This window comes from Schistocerca cancellata, chromosome 3 (assembly GCF_023864275.1).
Source record: "Schistocerca cancellata isolate TAMUIC-IGC-003103 chromosome 3, iqSchCanc2.1, whole genome shotgun sequence".
NCBI classification, from domain to species: domain Eukaryota; kingdom Metazoa; phylum Arthropoda; class Insecta; order Orthoptera; family Acrididae; genus Schistocerca; species Schistocerca cancellata.
Window position 1 is genome coordinate 599,485,829 of NC_064628.1, and position 19,903 is coordinate 599,505,731.

Genomic DNA, 19,903 nt, shown 5'->3' on the forward strand with positions numbered 1-19,903 from the left:
CTGTTAATAATAAACAAACACCATCCGAACAGGCCTTGAAGGCTCAATGGTACCGACCGGCCGCCGTGACATCCTCAGACCTTAGGCATCACCAAATGTTGATACGTACGGGCATGTCGTCAGTACACCGCTCTCTCAGCCGTTGTCAGTTTTCGCCAACGGTGCCGCTATTTCTCAGTCAAGTAGTTACTATGGGAAGCTCGTTGGCTTTCCTATTAACAGTGTTTATTTTTAAGTATGAGACAGGAAGACAACAACGTAGAACAAAAATGTTCCACGGGATTTGCAGCCCTTTATTTACCCTCACTCAGTTTCCAGACGGTCCACCGCTTCTCGCAGCAAGGGGAATCTAGTAAGACACTGATTGCACATGCAAACAAAGAGATCGAAATGAGGTAACGCCCGATAGGTATGCAACACACCGTATGTACAAGTAACGCGGTTCCTAACTTAACTGACCAAGGCTACTAGAAAAACTACCATAATCTACGCTTACGTACGATAGTCTACGGTAGCCTACAGTAGTTTTATAACTCTCTGTTGGACGGATTCGATTCGCGGCCGGCGCGCCTCTCCGAATCCCAGAACAATGTGCCAATGCTTGCGGCTATCTGGGTGGTTCAGCTAATAGCGTGACCGAATAGGAAAAGTTTGTTTCCAAATAAGAGATACGGCGCATACCGTCGATATTTATTGTCGTGCAGATATTTTCAGTGGAGAATAAATACAAAGATGAAGAGGTAAGAAACCAAAAAATGCAATTAGTCTGCAGCGAGCCACTGTCCATTCATCATCATCATCATCATCGTCATTTAAGACTGATTATGCCTTTCAGCGTTCAGTCTGGAGTCCCCCTTATAAAATGCCTCCATGATCCCCTATTCAGTGCTAACATTGGTGCCTCTTCTGATGTTAAGCCTATTACTTCAAAATCATTCTTAACCGAATCCAGGTATCTTCTCCTTGGTCTACCCCGACTCCTCCTACCCTCTACTGCTGAACCCATGAGTCTCTTGGGTAACCTTGCTTCTCCCATGCGTGTAACATGACCCCACCATCTAAGCCTGTTCGCCCTGACTGCTATATCTATAGAGTTCATTCCGAGTTTTTCTTTGATTTCCTCATTGTGGACATCCTCCTGCCATTGTTCCCATCTACTAGTACCTGCACTCATCATAGCTACTTTCATATCCGTAACCTCAACCTTATCGATAAGGTAACCTGAATCCACTCAGCTTTCGCTCCCATACAATGAAGTTGGTCGAAAGATTTAACGGTGCACAGATAACTTAGTCTTGGTACTGACTTCCTTCTTGCAGAAGAGAGTAGATCGTAGCTGAGCGCTCACTGCATTAGCTTTGCTTCACCTCGCTGTCCATTACCTCAAAATATTCGAAAAATAGCAAAAAGAACAACTTCCTAAATTTTGTCACTCCAATTCATGTTCATGTTGTACATTAATGTTTCATTAAAAATTTAATTTATTATCTTTTTCCAAAAGGCGTTTATTACATTGTGTGATTTTGTTCGCGGTAGCTCAAATGGTTCAAATGGCTCTGAGAACTATGGGACTTAACATTTGAGGTCATCCGTCCCCTAGAACTTAGAACTACTTAAACCTAACTAACCTAAGGACAGCACACACATCCAGGCCCGAGGCAGGATTCGAACCTGCGACCGTAGCAGCAACGTTGTTCCGGACTGAAGCGCTTAGAACCGCTCGGCCACAACGGCCGGCTCTCGCAGTAGCCCTCTAGCGTGATGGAGAGCGTTAGCCACTCAGCAATATTTGGAAAGGCCGGACTGATGATCAACGGAGTACAGGATGCGAGTCGAGTGCAGAGCACGTGCACATTCCTTGAGATACGTGACGCTGAAGAGCGCGAGCAGTGGATTGGCGGCGCAGGTGGCGCTGCTGGGTGCCAGGCGGGAAAGAGGGACACACTTGGCACACACACATAGCCGCGGCATCCGCGGCGGTTTTATTCGCGAACAAAGATGGGTAAATTAAGAGCGGCTGCGGCACTCGGCCTTGATTCCTGCCGCGGGAAATGGACGATGGCAAAAACCAACCAATAACACAAAGCTCAGGAGCAGCTGCAGAAACACTCGAAATTTACGAATTATTCAGGGTTGCAACAGAGACGTAACTAGGGTGACTGAGGCCCAGGGCAAACTTTGACTGTCACCCACCACCTATGTCATACTGCCAACGATTCACTTCCTATTTCTGATAAATCCTCATAACCATTTAGACCGAGTGTTCGTTTATTGAAATCAACGTGACTTTACAAGGAAGTCAGAGGCACAAATTTGAATGACTGTATTTTTTATCTACATCTGGATCTGCATCTATACTCTGCGAACCACCGTGAAGTGCCTGGCGGAGGGCACGTCCTGCTGTATGGGCTATTGGAGCTTTTTCCCTTTCCATTTACGTACGAGGCGCGGGAAAAATGATTGTTTAAATGCCTCTGTGCATGCTGTAATTAATCTAATCTTATCCTCATGATCCCTATACGTAGGGGGTTGGAGTATATTCCTAGAGTAACCATTTAAAGGCGGTTCTTGAAACTGTTTTCGTAGACTTTCTCGGGGTACTTTCTGTCTATCTTCGAGAGTGCGCAAATTTAGTTCTTTCAACATCTCAGTGACATTCTCCCGCGAGTCAAACAAAACTATGACCATTCGTGCTGCCCTTCTCTGTATACGTTCAATATCCCTCCCAGTTCCATTTGATATGGGTGCCACAGACTTGAGCAATATTCTACGATGGGTCTTACGAGTAATATGTTATCAGTCTCTTTTGTACACTGATTGCATTTCCCTAACATTCTACCTAAAAACGGAAGTCTGCTGCCTGCTTTGCCCACGACAGAGCCTGAGTGATCGTTCCACATCATGTACCTACTAAATGTTACACCCAAGTATTTATATTTTGCAGATTCCACCTGTCATGTAGTGATATTATATTAATAGGGTACTACGTCTTTTTTTGTGAAGTGCACAACTTTACATTTTTGAACATTTAAAGCAAGCTGCCAATCATTAAACCACTTTAAAACCTTATCAAGATCTGACTGAATATTTGTGTAACGTCGTTATAGTAGATAACTGCATCATCTGCGATAAGTCTGAGGTTACTATTAATATTGTTCGCAAGATACAGCAAGAACAGCAAGACACCTAACACGTTTTCCAGGAGTACACCCGAAGTTACTTCTACATCTATGGATAACTCTCCATCCAAGATAACATGCTACTTCCTCCTACAAAGGATTCTCAATCCAGTCACATATTTCGTCTGTATGACAGTGCAAAATAGGTATGGCAGAAAGTCAAAATTCGCATTGTTTGCAACAATATCGGCATACTTTTTTCGTTGATGATGTGTTCTAAGCCATAACAAACAAAAGAACAACACAAAATAAGGTCTTTATACTTTCGTTGCGTTGGAGCTCCTAGCATAACGAGAATGGCTCCATCTAGTTACTGAGAACGAGAAATAAGTGTGTCCATATCAGTGAAAGGACGGTCTTATGGAACTATTGTTCTACACAGCCCAATGAGAATCTCCTCTTGATTCCCTTCATAAATCTGTTTCCCCTTCCCACGTTATAGCCTTCCACTTCGGCCCCTTCTTCTTACACTACCACTGCTACTGCTACTGCTATCACCATTTCCTGTTCTTCATTCTCTTACTTCGCCTTTTCGCTTCTCATTTTGCTTCATCCTTCTTCATTGTTTTCGCCCGTCACAGAACTACGCCCTCACGGGATCGATGCCCAGAGCACGTGGCCCAGCTACCAGAGTCCAGTCTCACTCCTGGGCCTGTATAAAGCAGGAAATTAAGTCACAGATCTTTATCTCTCAAGGATTCCCAGAATAATCTTTCATTACTTTAACATAGGTAAAGATTTCATTTGGCGGATGATTTTCCTATTTTCCTGTTTCTTTGGTTTTGCCTTTCTTTTCTTCGTGCCCCGTGGCCCTCTTGTCCTCAGGGAGCCTGCGGCATTATTCCACCTGCCGTACTGTTACCGCTACATAGTTTCGTTAATTATCGGCTGATCATTTTCCTCACATCCTCTAAGATAAGAGTACACAAATCGCGACGGGACGAATTTCTCAACAATATGCCCCTGTAGCGGCCGACGCCGTTACTTAGCAACAGTTTGATAGGAGACGATCAGCGAGCAACACGAATATGTCCGCCACAAAACTCTTAAGAAAATAGTGAAATGCAGCAACAGCACGCAGCAACGATAGAGGTCAGAAGGTAAGTCATCAACAGACGTGTACGTTCTGCCAGTTCGTAGCACCCAAAACGTAGGCGTTAGATCGATTGCACCTTTTCGCGAAAGCACAAAGTACATTCACAAAGACATACATGTGTAATAAATATGGAGATCTTCGACACGGCAGTTGTATGCAAAATAGCTCTATTTTGTGAAACCAGTTATGCAGACTGTTTATTACAGCTTATCTGAAGCAGTTTGTGCTGGAGAAACCTAAATTTTTTAAATATTGCAATTACACAGGAACTGGTAATGCTACAAATTATTCATCCTTCTAAGAAATTTCCGTGCCAAGTACGTTTCAGCATTAGCTCGTATACGCAATATCCAAGTCGAGTGTATTATCATGGCGTCTTGAAATACACGTTTCATTACCTATTTCACTCCCTTAGGGACTGAATTTCCAAAAGCAGTGAAACACATATTTTTTTATTTCTAAGAGAGAAGCCAAATACAAATGTTCATATATTTACCTTTGAAAGTGCTTTGATAATGAAATAATTTCGTAAAATGTTTCATAGGGTTGAATTTCCAAAAACATTTAAACACGATTTTTTAATTTCTAATCGAGAAGTCAAATACCAGTTTTTATATATGTAACTTTAAAAATGTTTTAATAGTTTGTTTAATAATGATTTATCTTCAAGAAAAACTATCACCAATTATTTTACTCCCTCAGTGAACTTCCAAGAATGCTTAAACACAATTTTTGGTCTTCTCACTGCGAAACCAAATATCAGTTTTCGTTGTTCTTGCTTCAAAATTGCCTTAATAGCAGCATATTTTCAAAAAACGTTTCATCTCGTATTTCATCCTCTTAAGAATGGAATTTCGAAATATCTCTTCTGAAACGATGCCCACAATATAAGATAAACATCCTCTCCAAATTTCAAGTTTCTATCTTTGTCGATTTGGGCTGGGTGGTGATGAGTTAGTGAGTCACTCATTCGGGACATTGGCTTTTATATAACAGTGATAATACGTTTTATAAGATTTCTTCGTGTATTAAGTTCTGCCTGTCAGGAAGCAAAATTAGCCTTTAAATCATGGAAGTCTTAAAAAATTTGAGAGTTAACGGAATAAAGGAATCAAAAGCGGTTTGAAACTATTGTTTCTTCTGATGTAGGCCTACATTAAAAAAAGTGGACACTCTTTATCGTCTTTGTGCCAGTGCAGTTCGTATTCTCAATCCTAGTACCGTGCTGTCATATGTACATGCGTTCTTGTCTCCTTTAGATCTGAATTAGTAGAGGTCGTTGCGTTTTGTGTCGTTTGCATTATATTGAAAGTACTCATGGAAGTTTTTAAATCCGATCATCGTAACATAATGTAGACAAAAATTTTGTGGATGTAGTCCGCTGTTTAGAAATACGGAAACTTTCCTTGATTAGCCTCTACTGCGCTTTTAACGACTAAATTTGGTGACTTGCTTTTTTTTCCTCCACTCAAGACGGATTTTCCGCCACAGCATAAGTCGTAATCCTTGCTCGTATCTACGCCCTTTCGTTTTATACATTCAATTAATTTATGTTCTAATCCTGGGTCAGATTTATCTTTGACTGGGGTAAATGATTCGCATATTAAGATTTCCCGAACTGATAATGAAACTTCACAGATTGAGGGAGTATATCGTGATATATCAGTGATTAAAACATCGAGTCCGGTTTACGAAGAACTTGGCAATATGAGCCCACGTATCTGTATGACGTTGTATCCTCTTTGGCTTGAATCCATGCACTGCTTCGGTTGGCAATGGGATCAAAACGCCGTTGCCGCGCGGCTTGAGGCGCTATGTGACGGATTGCGCGGCTCCTCCCGCGGAGGTTCGGGTCCTCCCTCGGGCACGGGTGTGTGTGTTGTTATTAGCATAAGTTAATTTAAATAGTGTGTAAGACTAAGAGACCGATGACCTGAGCAATTTGGTCCCATAGAAATTCACACACGTTTGAATGTTTTGAAAAAGCCGTTGTATCCTCTGTCGAGGCAAGCCGACCAGCAACTCTTGTAATCGGTCCTCGATATTGTGGATACTGGTACTGGGACAGAGATGATGTCCGAACTGGTCCCACAAACGCTTTCTGACTGCAGGAGTACCTCAGTATCATGCAGATAATTCACAGAGACACGTGCCAAGTGTGGGCGACATTTTCCTGTTGAAACATGGCAACGTGATACTATCACATGAGACGTAACACATGAGGACACAAGCTGTCTGTGTTGTAACGTTCCGGCGTCTGAGTTCCATTAAAGGAAGATTATTGTTAATGAAGTAAAAGATCCACACAGTGGACACCAAATGAAAAAGCTACTCCTTATGTTTCTGATCTAGACTGCCATAAAAATGCGAAGGAACTGTTAATCAGAACTCAGGGAGAAGTTGTAGTCTAATTCAAAATCGATTTATTGATCTTAAACAAGACAAGACAACAAAATTATTAAAGAATCATCATACAAAAAAATATTTATTTAACAAAAGCCTTACTAAAATGGGTTCTATGGTGGACAAAGTGATCTGCTGGGGATCGACAAACGACACTAACCAGAACACTACTGGCTTTATCTCACTTCAAACATGTGAATGCAGGTTATGACATCAAACTACGCCACTACCAAGCATCTATATTCTACCATACAAAAAAAAAAAAGTAAAAATATGGTTCGAAAGAACAGGGTGCTGAGAAATAGATATTATAGCCCTACGTCTCAGCAGCGAATACTTTACCATCCTACTGGTCAAGGCGGCACACTACGATGCGTTCATCGACTGAAGTCATGGATGGCGGAAATCTGTTATTAAATGCGCGTTCCCGAAAAATGCAAGTACACGGTCTCGCGTTCGGTTAATTCAGAATGCAGGTACTTCCGTAAGAGCCTCTGAAACCCCAACCTATTCCAGTGTGCAGGTGGACCCGTTTGCTGGTCTGGCAAACCAATTTGACTCCGTGCCACGACTGTGTGTGTCGGAGCATGTCAAATGTTTGGACGGCCGACTCAAGACAAATAAGTACACCCACACGTCACTCGTTGTGACCGTGATGATATAAGCAGTACCTCTGATGGTTCAGAAGGTGACTGGCACAGGCTCTAAGTCGCACCCTAGCAAAGGACACAAGTCTCACTGTTTAGGTAGAGATCTGCAGTTCTTTACTAGCGAAGTGCCAGTACAAGAGACTTGTACAAGAGTGCCAATCACCCTTTCTCCCCGTTTCCTCGTCAGCTCGGTTCCAAAAGCACATTTCTCTTTTTTGACTTCCCCCATTTTCACACAAGCCTATCACAAGCTGGAGCCCGGCATTCTAAGCTCAGTGAATGGTCTTTGCACTGCAAACCGATTTGACCAATCAGAGACTTTAAAGTTAATTGGCAGGAAATGGAAAAAAATCCAGCTTCACGGCCTCTTTCCACACGTTTGCCATGTCTTTTGCTAACACAATACAGGGTGGAAACACAGCCTTCCATAAACAGCTTGTTATCTCCCCTGTTGTGTCCATTTCAAAGTTTGCAAAGAACGGCCATAAACTCTCTGACAAAACATGTTTTGAAACAGGGTCTGCACGTCTGGGCGCCAGTTTTCCTGTCCCATGGATTGCAGAACGTTTATATTTCTTTTGGCGGCTTGCTCGCTAACAAGGCCTACAATGCGCTATCGGCGACTTCTCGGCGCTAGTCCGTATACCTGGACGTCTGGCGCCAAAGCTTAATGTGTTTCTGCACAATGCGACCGTGGCATGGCCCATCTGGAAATGTCTCCTCACCATGCTCCAGAAAAAACGCCCTGTGTCGTCCAACCAACACCGTACTTTTACTGCAGTCATTTAAGTCGGCACCCTGTTTCTTTGAACACAGATAAAGCTTACCGTATTTCTTTCCCTAGAGCATGCAAACAAGACCATAAACTGCTGCCCACCATTTCATCACAATGTATGAAGTCAAATCGCCATAGATCATATTCCCTAAACCAAATCAGAAGTGAGAGTGCCCTCCAATCTTTCACCATTACAGGCTACCAGTCGCTACCTACAAGCCATACCCGATGGCTCCCCAAGATGCTGGGAGTGAAACTGCTGTACCTCTTTAAGACACGTGAAGAGTGGCACCTGTCTACAGGTTGCTGCCATACACACTCATGATGGTCATCCATGTTATGCAGAACCATAATTCATTGCTGAATACAATTCGGCACCATTCATTCAGTAGTTCAAGTTTCCCAGTCACAGTACAACTCCAGACACAGCCACTTGTGTATATGTGGTGTCTGGTCTTTCAGAGGAGTCCGAAAGAATGGTCACCATTTTGATCCTGCACTCAGTATGAATTAAGGCACAAAGTCACTGAAGACATTAGCTGCCAGTGGGCATTGATTTGTATCAAGGGGGCAAGTGAAAATTTGTGCCGGACCGTGATTTGAACCAGAGTCTCCTGTTTACTAGGCAGCTGCGTTTACCACTATGCTATCCGGACACAGTGTTCACCACAATCACATGCACTACCCTAGCACGCCTCCTGTCAGACCAAATTCTCAACTTACATCAACACTGCTAATGTAGAGGCCCTGCCCATATGCCTGGTAAGCAGAAGACCGATATCGAATTCCGATCTGGCACAAATTTTCAACTTTCCCCAATGACAGCCACTTGTGTTGTGTTAAAGCAATCCGTAGCTGGTCAATAAAATTGCCAATATTACCCAGATGTCCAAAAATACACTGAAGCGATGAGGAAATTGGTATAGGCATGTGTATTCAAAAAAATGGTTCAAATGGCTCTAATCACTATGGGACTTAACATCTGATGTCATCAGTCCCCTACACTTAGAACTACGTAAACCTAACTAATCTAAGGATATCACACACATCCATGCCCAAGGCAGGATTCGAACCTGCGACCGCAGCAGCAGCGCGGTTCCAGACTAAAGTGCCTAGAACGGCTCGACCACAGCGGCCGGCATGCGTGTTCAAACACAGAGAGATGTAAACAGGCAGAATACGGCGCTGCGGCCGGCAACGCCTATATAAGACAAGAGTCTAGCGCAGTAGTTAGATTGGTTACTGCTGCTACAATGGCAGGTTACCAAGAGGTAAGTGAGTTTGAACTTTGTGTTACAGTCGGCGCATGAGCGTTGGGACACAGTATCTCCGAGGTAGCGATGAAGTGGGGATTTTCCCGTACGACCGTTTCACAAATGTACCGCGAATATCAGGAATCCGGTAAAACATCAAATCTCAGACATCACTGCGGCTGGAAAAAGGTCCTTCAAGAATAGGACCAACGACGACTGAAGAGAATCGTTCAATGTGACAAAAATGCAACCCTTTCGCAAATTGCTGCAGATTTCAATGCTGGGTCATCAACAAATGTCAACGAAACATCATCGATATGGGCTTTCGGAACCGAGTTCCCACTCGTGTATCCTTGATGACTGCACGACAAAGTTTTATGCCTCGCCTGGGCCCGTCAACACAGACATTGGACTGTTGATGAGTGCAAACATGTTGCCTGGTCGGACGAGTCTCTTTTCAGATTGTATTGAGCGGATGGATGTGTACGTGTATGGAGACGATCTCATGAATCCATGGACCCTGCATGTCAGCAGGTGACCCTTCAAGCTGATGGACGCTCTGTAATCGTGTGGGGGGTGCGCAGTCTGAGTGATGTGGGACCCCTGATACGTTTAGATATGCATGTACATAAAACCGCACTCTCCATCCCAAACTTCCCTGACCGTGGTGGTACTAGAGCAGTATACTGCTGTGGGCATGCTTCCACCACCACTACCCCAGCTGTCTTTCGTAGGATCTTCTGAATATTACTTTCGTGAAATTTGAGTTTCTCTTAACGTATAAAATGTTCAGATAACTTACAGGAATGCAGGCCAGTGACGTCTTCGATAACCCGCAATATTTCGACTGGTGCATACCCTGTCATTTTCCAGGCCAAATGCAACGAGAGAGGGCTGGCAAGTAAATCTCAAACCTCGGTATGTGGGGAATATGCCGTAAGACAACACACCGTCAACACAACGGAAAATGACTAATGCCAGAATTTACCGATAGCGAATATTAATTATGAACAGGTAACATAGCATTAACTTTGATTCCTCTGTTGTGTGACCAGGGAGAGAGCAGTTCAGACAACAGAGGGGTAGAGTTAACGCTACGTCACCTGTTGGTAATAAGTATTCACTGTCGATAACTCCTGGCATTTGTCATCTTTGGTTGTGTGGTGGCGCTAGTGTGAACGACATGTTGTATTTCGGCATATGCCCCACATACCGAGGCTGCATTCCTGTAAGTTATCTGAACGTTTTATACAAACTTTACTTTCACAATACTAATATGTCGTCCCATTATGGACTGCTTGTTAAGGGCTGCTACTGTTTAGATACTAACAATTGTTGGTGGACTGGTTCAGTTACTTATTTTTATTCTAATACCAGTACGCGTTTCGGTGGTTATGCCATAATCTCCAGGTGGATTGCAGTATTTTACACAGTAGAATTTGTTTGTGATATACACATGTGTTGTCTAGTCTGCAGACACTGTAACAGGGGGGTTATGTGTTGGCTTCCACTGGTATAGAAACATTATCGTTATTTAAAGTACAAAATAATGTACACACTTTTCTGTACTTACTGCATATCTGGGCGAATGCATTTGCTGTATGCTGACATAGAGAAAATCACGTGTTTGTCACTACACTTCTCGATGCTACAATATTTACAGGTCTTACAGCTGTTTGAAGTTTGCTTCCACAAGGAGTCTGGTAATATGGCAAAAGATGCATCAAGGATAGGAAGATAAATTAATGTTACGAAGTGTTACTTCTACATAATAGTACAGTATTGTGAAGATAATTATTCTAATTTAGAGAATGAAAGAGTGCTGAAAATCTGTAAGCTGGATTTGCTGACTTTGGCAAAATTACCTACTGCATCAAGTACTTAATCCTCTATTATTTCTTGAAAATTACAAATAGAGGTGGGCTACATAAGTGTTGTTTGAAAAACTTTTAGAAAATTGATCGAACTGGGATCAGGTTTTTCATTTTATATTTGTTGTCCTATCTGCTTGTTGTGTATGAAACTGTCATGTCAAGTCCATCTTATGGCCTTTCTGCAATTTATGCAGTATTTCTAGGCGGCATAAATTAAATATACTGACTGCGGTATGCAGTGAATGCAGCTTCCACATACTTAGAGAAAATTGTATAACTCCTTTTAGTGCTTTAAATAACACTAACGTTTCTCCAACAGTGCAAAAATGGCCTTCCTGCCACAGCGCTGCCTGCAAATACCCAACACATATGTGTGTCACAAACAAATTCTACAGTGTAAAAGTACCCTGTAACACCTGAAGGTTATGACATAATTATCGAAACGCATAGTGGATTTAGAATAAAAACAAAAGTGACTGAAGCAGTTTACCAATAACTGTTTGGTTTTAAGATCGAAAATGTTCTCACTGTTATAACTTCCTTACATGCTGTGTGGTTCTTTAGTGGATTCAGGAACGAGGAACAGATGCTGTTCAAGAACAAAGAATTCAGACTTTGATTTATACTACATCTAGTATCAAATAGTAAAAATAATACATACCTTTGTTTCTGTAGTTGCAGCATCAGTTCCTAACAGTAGCTTTGAATGTTGAAACATATACAGATACTCAGATTACAAATCAGCCAATGTTCAATACAGTAACTATTTCAGCAAACTATGAGCCCAGGCCACGATGAAAGTCTGTAAATATTATTCATCTGGCAAACGCACAAAAATGGGCTCACTGCATGAATGTTTGAACGTGAGTACACCCCCGCTAGAGTTCCGGAGAGGGGATGTTTGCATCTCATTGGCAGCGGCGTAATCGTTCGTGGCAGTGCCCTTGTGCCGCGGTGGTGGTTGAAAGAGACGCAGCAACATAACTGGCGGTGCGTATTTGAAAGTGCGACCGATCGGATAGCGGCCGATGTTGCACTCACTTTCTTAACACGTGGTGACAGATTTCCAGACTTGCTGAATTTGTTCTGATCACCTACGTTTTAAGGAGGGAAATGGAGTGGGAAGAGTACTACAGAACGACTTTTGAGTTATGTCCATATCTGATAAGGCTTTTCGTCACAGGAGACACCATCTACCAGAATCTCTTGCTGGAATTATACTTCGAATTAGTGGCCCGATTGTCAGTCGCCCACCTAGCTCCATCTAGTGGTGATTTGGAAAAGTGTCAGTCATGTTCTTATCAAAGAGGCAACCTCAGATTCACTGGAATGACATAGCGCAACCACAAGACATATCCACAATGAGATTTTCACCTTGCAGTGCAGTGTGCGCTGATATGAAGATGGTAGAGCACTTGCCCGCGAAAGGTAAAGGTCCCGAGTTCGAGTCTCTGTCCGGCACACAGTTTTAATCTGCCAGGAAGTTTTACAAGACATATCAATTACCTACGACAAAATGATTAAGCATGTAGCATTGAATCCAAATATAGTTATTTGTCTGGACTATAGTCGAGTCGCTGTAAGAAGATTCCTGGCACACCTAGTGCAACCAGTCGTGCTGCGAGATTCTGCAAATGTCTCTATAGCGAAGCGTCAGTGTTATCGGAGCTCCTTAGACGGCTATTGTTTTCGCCTGCAGCCGACTACGCTTCGTCCCGGCAACAGGGCTGCCAGCTGGCAGGGATCAGTTTACGCCGACTCGGCTGTAGGAGCCGTTGGTTGCCAATATCAATCTGATATTAAATGTTATCACAATGTTAACAATCAACGCCATGTAGTACGACAATAGAGATTAGTATAAGAAACGAAGTTTGGCAGCACATTAAAAGATAATAGCAACGATGATTTCAATATCAGTGGAGCCCAAAGAAAGCAGAAATCTTCGAGTATGGATTGAATAGAATTTAAAATATAATTTTAAAGTGTTCACATGGTGGACTAAAGAATAAATAATGTATTTGAGTTTACATGCTGGTTTTGAGGTCCGAAAAAGACAGAAGGAAAGGAAAAAGGGATTAGGAGATACATAAAAACTAAAAAAATGAAGGAGGCAGTGTGGACAGCAGAATGTACAGAAGTTTAGTAAGAAGCGTAGTCGTCATCACGACCACCATCACCATATCATCATCATCTTCATCGTCAACAACAACAGTAACAACAAGAACGAGGGATGACACGCCCACGAGACGACGCGCTGTATTACGTTGGCTCTGTCTAATTTTTCCAGTCTCTTGGAACACCATGTGCACACAATCTTTGTCTGCAGAAGGGACTCGTTTTCTACGCTACTCACTCAGTCAAGGATCCTGGCGTGGCCGTTTTAGGCGTCGTCGTCACATCGTTAGCCCATTTGGTTCGCCTACGTCTCACGATGTTTGTAAGCAATTCAGTCACTCATTCTTTGTTTAATTTCTGTCTTAAGTCTCTTAAATCTCTGGCGGGCCTAAAAATTTGTCTCAATTTAATTATTCACATCTTATTTGAAGTAAAGGCAACGGCCTTGACGCAGTGGATACACCGGTTCCCGTCAGATCACCGAAGTTAAGCGCTGTCGGGCGTGGCCGGCAGTTGGATGGGTGACCATCCGCGCCGCCATGCGCTGTTGCCATTTTTCGGGGTGCACTCAGCCTCGTGATGCCAATTGAGGAGCTACTCGACCGAATAGTAGCGGCTCCGGTCAAAGAAAACCATCGTAACGACCGGGAGAGCGGTGTGCTGACCACACGCCCCTCCTATCCGCATCCTCAGCTGAGGATGACAGCGGTTGGATGGTCCCGATGGGCCACTTGTGGCCTGCAGACGGAGTACTTTATTTGAAGTAAAAATGTTATGAAACATATCACGCAATGCTTCAAATAAAATAATTATGAATAAACGTCAATCCATGGCTCCCAAATAGCATTAAAACACTTACAAAAGTATTCTTATTTATAGATATGTGGTTGGTTTTTATTTCGAAAGCAGTCTAGAGGCAAATTATCTAACTAATGAGGGATAAGTACTTGACCATTCAGAGCGATTTTAAGTTTGTGTGCGGAAGCACACTTAGTTGACTTGGAATGCTTTAATATTATGAACCGCGATCTGTATCTTATCAGCGTTGTCCAGTGCTTCAGCCTCATCCTGAGAATACGCACTACAGCTAGCCAATAATTTTGCCAGTGCGTTTCGGAGCCAAATGCCACGCGGGATGGCACAATACCACAGGTACATTTAACGTCCTCCCTGTAGTCGGATGTTAAACCAGCGTCTTACACCTAATACATAAAATTGAACATTTGTTTCTTCGTCTTCTGTGTGTGTCTATACCAATGATCCGATTGCACTGAAGCCGGCCGAAGTGGCCGTGCGGTTAAAGGCGCTGCAGTCTGGAACCGCAAGACCGCTACGGTCGCAGGTTCGAATCCTGCCTCGGGCATGGATGTTTGTGATGTCCTTAGGTTAGTTAGGTTTAACTAGTTCTAAGTTCTAGGGGACTAATGACCTCAGCAGTTGAGTCCCGTAGTGCTCAGAGCCATTTGAACCATTTTTGCACTGAAATTTTGGTGAATTACTGGTTGCACGCTCGCCAAAGTTTCTGTAACATCAAGAACCACCTACCACCAATAGAGATGGGGATGAAAAGGGAGTGACATAGGAACTGAACTCATGAACGGCAGGTGCAATTTAACGGAATTTTAAATATACATTACTTACTATGTGTACGAAAATCCTGTGGGATACGCTTACTACCGCCGGCTGAGGGAGTGAGGATTCGAACAGATGACATGTAGAAAGTTCGAGAACAGCCTGTTGGCATTTCTGTCCTGCAGAAGTCAACTACTTAGTTGACTTGGAATGCTTTAATATTATGAACCGCGATCTGTATCTTATTAGCGTTGTCCAGTGCTTCAGCCTCATCCTGAGAATACGCACTACAGCTAGCCAATAATTTTGCCAGTGCGTTTCGGAGCCAAATGCCACGCGGGATGGTACAATACCACAGGTACATTTAACGTCCTCCCTGTAGTCGGATGTTAAACCAGCGTGCAACAGAGAATCTGACAGTTGTCAACGACTGTACTACTTCTCGAACCGACAGTGGATGGATTACAAGTTTCCTCAGAATTCAGATTAAACTTCAGGGCGAAATTCGCTAGAGATGCGGGTCAAATATGTGCACAGACATGTGTGAAATACACTGAAGCGCCAAATAAGCTGGTATAGGCATGCGTATTCATCTACATCCACATCTACATGACTACTCTGCAATTCACATTTAAGTGCTTGGCAGATTAGATTAGATTAGATTTACTTTCATTCCAATTGATCCGTAGTGAGGAGGTCCTCCAGGATGTGGAACATGTCAGAAAAACAACAATACATGACAAATATTTACAACTCAAACAAATAAGCTAATGTACCATTCCACAGGTCCCAAGTGGAATGATCGTCATATTTTAATGAACACTAAGAGTCATTTTACAAATACTAATGCACTGAATTTAAAATAAAAGAGTTTTTTATTTATTTATAAGGTAATAAACATGTAATACAACTACTGAAATACTAATTTACAATGAACACATTACTGCACTGAAATGGTGCAGAAGTTAGATCATACTTACACACAACCACACACACACACACACACACAGACACACAAATTTTCAGTGAACACATTACTGCACTGAAATTGTGCAGAAGTTATGTTGTACTTATATACAAATCAGTTGGTTTTACTAAGAAATTCATCAATGGAGTAGAAGGAGTTGGCCACCAATAAATCCTTTAGGCTTCTCTTAAACTGAATTTCATTGGTTGTTAAGCTTTTTATGGCTGCTGGCAAGTTATTGAAAATGTGTGTTCCTGAATAATGCACACCTTTTTGTACAAGACTAAGTGACTTTAAATCCTTGTGAAGATTATTCTTATTTCTAGTATTGATTCCATGAATTGAGCTGTTGGTTTGAAAAAGTGATATATTTTTAATGACAAATTTCATTAAGGAATAAATATATTGGGAAGCTGTAGTTAGTATCCCTAGTTCCCTAAACAGGCTTCTGCAGGATGTTCTTGAGTTCACACCACATATAATTCTCACTGCACATTTTTGTGCCCGGAAAACTTTAGCTTGGCTTGATGAATTACCCCAAAAAATAATCCCATATGACATTATGGAATGAAAGTAAGCATAGTATGCCAGCTTTTTCATTTTTGTATCCCCTATGTCTGACAAAATTCGCATTGCAAACAGAGATTTGTTAAGACGCTTCAGCAGTTCTGTGGTGTGCTCCTCCCAGTTGAATTTATTATCAAGCTGTAATCCCAAGAATTTAACACTGTCCACTTCTTCTATCTTCTTGTCATTGTATGTTAGACATATACTCTTGGGACACCCCTTACAAGTTCTGAACTGCATGTAGTGTGTTTTTTCAAAGTTTAGTGACAAAGAATTGGCTAGGAACCAGTGATTAATGTCCACAAATATTTTATTGGCTGATCTTTCTAAGACTACACTTGATTTGCTATTTATTGCAATGTTTGTATCATCGGCAAACAAAACAAACTTGGCATCTGGTAATGTTACTGATGAAAGGTCATTGATATACACAAGGAAAAGTAAGGGCCCCAAAATGGAACCTTGTGGGACCCCACATGTAATTAGCTCCCAGTTGGATGATGCCTGATAGCTTGATACATGTCTCTTTCCTAATAACACCCTTTGTTTCCTGCCAGAGATATAAGATTTGAACCATTTTGCAGCATTTCCTGTTACACTATAATATTCTAGTTTACTTAAAAGGATATTGTGATTTACACAGTCAAATGCCTTTGACAGATCACAAAATATACCAGTTGCCTGCAATTTTTTGTCTAATGAATTAAGTACATTTTCACTGTAAGTGTAGATAGCCTTCTCAATATCAGAACCTTTTAGAAATCCAAACTGTGACTTTGACAGTATGTTATTTGAGATAAGATGGTTATAAAGACGACTGTACATTACTTTTTCGAAAATTTTTGAGAATGCTGGCAACAGTGAAATTGGACGGAAATTTGATGCTATTTCTTTATCTCCCTTCTTAAACAGTGGCTTAACTTCAGCATATTTCAGCGATTCAGGAAATATTCCACTGATAAACGACTGGTTACACAGATAGCTTAATATGTTACTTAGCTCAGAATCACATTCTTTAATTAACTTTGTTGATATTTCATCATACCCACTAGATGTTTTTGATTTTAAAGATTTTATGATGGACATTATTTCTGTTGGGGTAGTGAGGGTCAAATTCATATTATGGAAGTTACTTGAAATGTCTGGTCTAAGGTAATCCATAGCAGCATCTACCGAACCTGACAACCCCATCTTTTCAGTAACAGTTATAAAATGTTTGTTAAAAAGTTCTGCAACACTATACACATCTGTCACCAATGCATCATTTACTCTTAATGCTATTTGTTCCTCTTCATGTCTGGTTCTACCGGTCTCCTCCTTCACTATATCCCATATTGTCTTTATTTTGTTATCTGATATGACTATCTTTTCCTTGTAATATATTTGCTTTGACATCCATATTACAGTCTTTAATATTTTGCAGTATTTCTTATAATGTGCTATAGCATCAACATTGGAAATGTTTCGGATTGACAGATACAGTTTTCTTTTGGTTTTACAAGATACCCCTATTCCTCGAGTAATCAATGGCTTCTTTGTAGACTTTGCTCTAACCTTGGTAAGTTTTGAGGGAAAGCAGTGTTCGAATAAGGTAAGCACTTTATTAGCAAAAATGTTATATTTTTCATTCATGCCATGAGCACTGTAAACATCAGTCCAGTGAATGTCTCTGAGGAGTGTCCTAAAATAATCAATTTTTGGCTTACTGATTACCCTTTTGAGCTCAGATTTAACAGATTTTATATCCTGTTCAGTATTAACATTTAACAGAAGGAACTGCATGTCATGGTCTGAGAGGCCATTGACTATTGGTTTTGTAATATAATTTTGTTCATTTGACTTTTCTATAAAGATATTATCAATGGCTGTTTGTGAGCAAGTGGCTATCCTAGTGGGGAACTTTACTGTGGGAATTAAGTTGAATGATAGTGTTACTAACTCAAATAGGTTCTTATTGGGAGAGTCTTTAAGGAAATCTACATTGAAATCACCAGCAACCACTATTCCTTTGTTTTTGGTTGTTAAATGGGCCAGTACAGCTTCAAGGTGGTTTACAAACAGATTAAAGTTACCTGCAGGTGCTCGATATACACTTAATATTATGAAAGATTTTTTGTGAAAATCTAATTCTGTTGCACATGCTTCCATATGCTGTTCTAGGCAAAATTTATGAATGTCTATGTTCTTAAATTTATGACAGTTCCTGATGAATGTGGCAACTCCTCCTTTCTCCATTTCTGATCTACAAAAGTGAGATGCTAACCTAAACCCTGTAGCACTTAAAAGTGCTACACACAATCATACTATCTCTCTACCATTCCACTCCCGAACAGATCGCGGGAAAAACGAACACCTAAACCTTTCTGGTCGAGCTCTGATTTCTCTTATTTTATTTTGATGAACATTCATACCTATGTAGGTTGCGCTCAACAAAATATTTTCGCATTCGGAAGAGAAAGTTGGTGACTGAAATTTCGTAAATACATCTCGCCGCGACGAAAAACGACTTTGCTTTAATGACTTCCATCCCAACTCGCATATCATATCTGCCACATTCTCTCCCCTATCACGTGATAATACAAAACGAGCTGCCCTTTTTTGCACCCTTTCGATGTCCTCCGTCAATCCCACCTGGTGAGGATCCCACACCGCGCAGCAATATTCTAACAGAGGACGAACGAGTGTAGTGCAAGCTGTCTCTTTAGTTGACTTGTTGCATCTTCTAAGTGTCCTGCCAATGAAACGCAACCTTTGGCTCGCCTTCCCCACAATATTATCTATGTGGTCTTTCCAACTGAAGTTGTTCGTAATTTTAACACCCAGGTACTTAGTTGAATTGACAGCCTTGAGAATTGTACTATTTATCAAGTAATCGAATTCCAACGGATTTCTTTTGGAAATCATGTGGATCACCTCACACTTTTCGTTATTTAGCGTCCACTGCCACCTGCCACACCATACAGCAATCTTTTCTAAATCGCTTTGCAACTGATACTGGTCTTCGGTTGACCTTACTAGACGGTAAATTACAACATCATCTGCGAACAATCTAAGAGAACTGCTCAGATTGTCACTCAGGTCATTTATATAGATCAGGAACAGCAGAGGTCCCAGGACGCTTCCCTGGGGAACACCTGATATCACTTCAGTTTTACTCGATGATTTGCCGTCTATTACTACGAACTGCGACCTTCCTGACAGGAAATCACGAATCCAGTCGCACAACTGAGACGATACCCCACAGGCCCGCAGCTTGATTAGAAGTCGCTTGTGAGGAACGGTGTCAAAAGCTTTCCGGACATCCAGAAATACGGAATCAACCTGAGATCCCCTGTCGATAGCGGCCATTACTTCGTGCGAATAAAGAGCTAGCTGCGTTGCACAAGAACGATGTTTTCTGAAACCATGCTGATTACGTATCAATAGATCGTTCCCTTCGAGGTGATTCATAA

At 41.7% G+C, this 19,903-nt stretch overlaps 1 protein-coding gene and 1 pseudogene across 2 annotated transcripts in view; both read left to right on the forward strand.

The window, feature by feature from the left end:
- LOC126175491 (F-box/LRR-repeat protein 2) overlaps positions 1-19,903 on the forward strand; it is a 708,226-nt gene that overhangs the window by 390,650 nt on the left and 297,673 nt on the right. The gene's annotated exons all lie outside the window — the stretch shown is intronic.
- LOC126177806 (5S ribosomal RNA) lies at positions 13,781-13,898 on the forward strand (annotated as a pseudogene).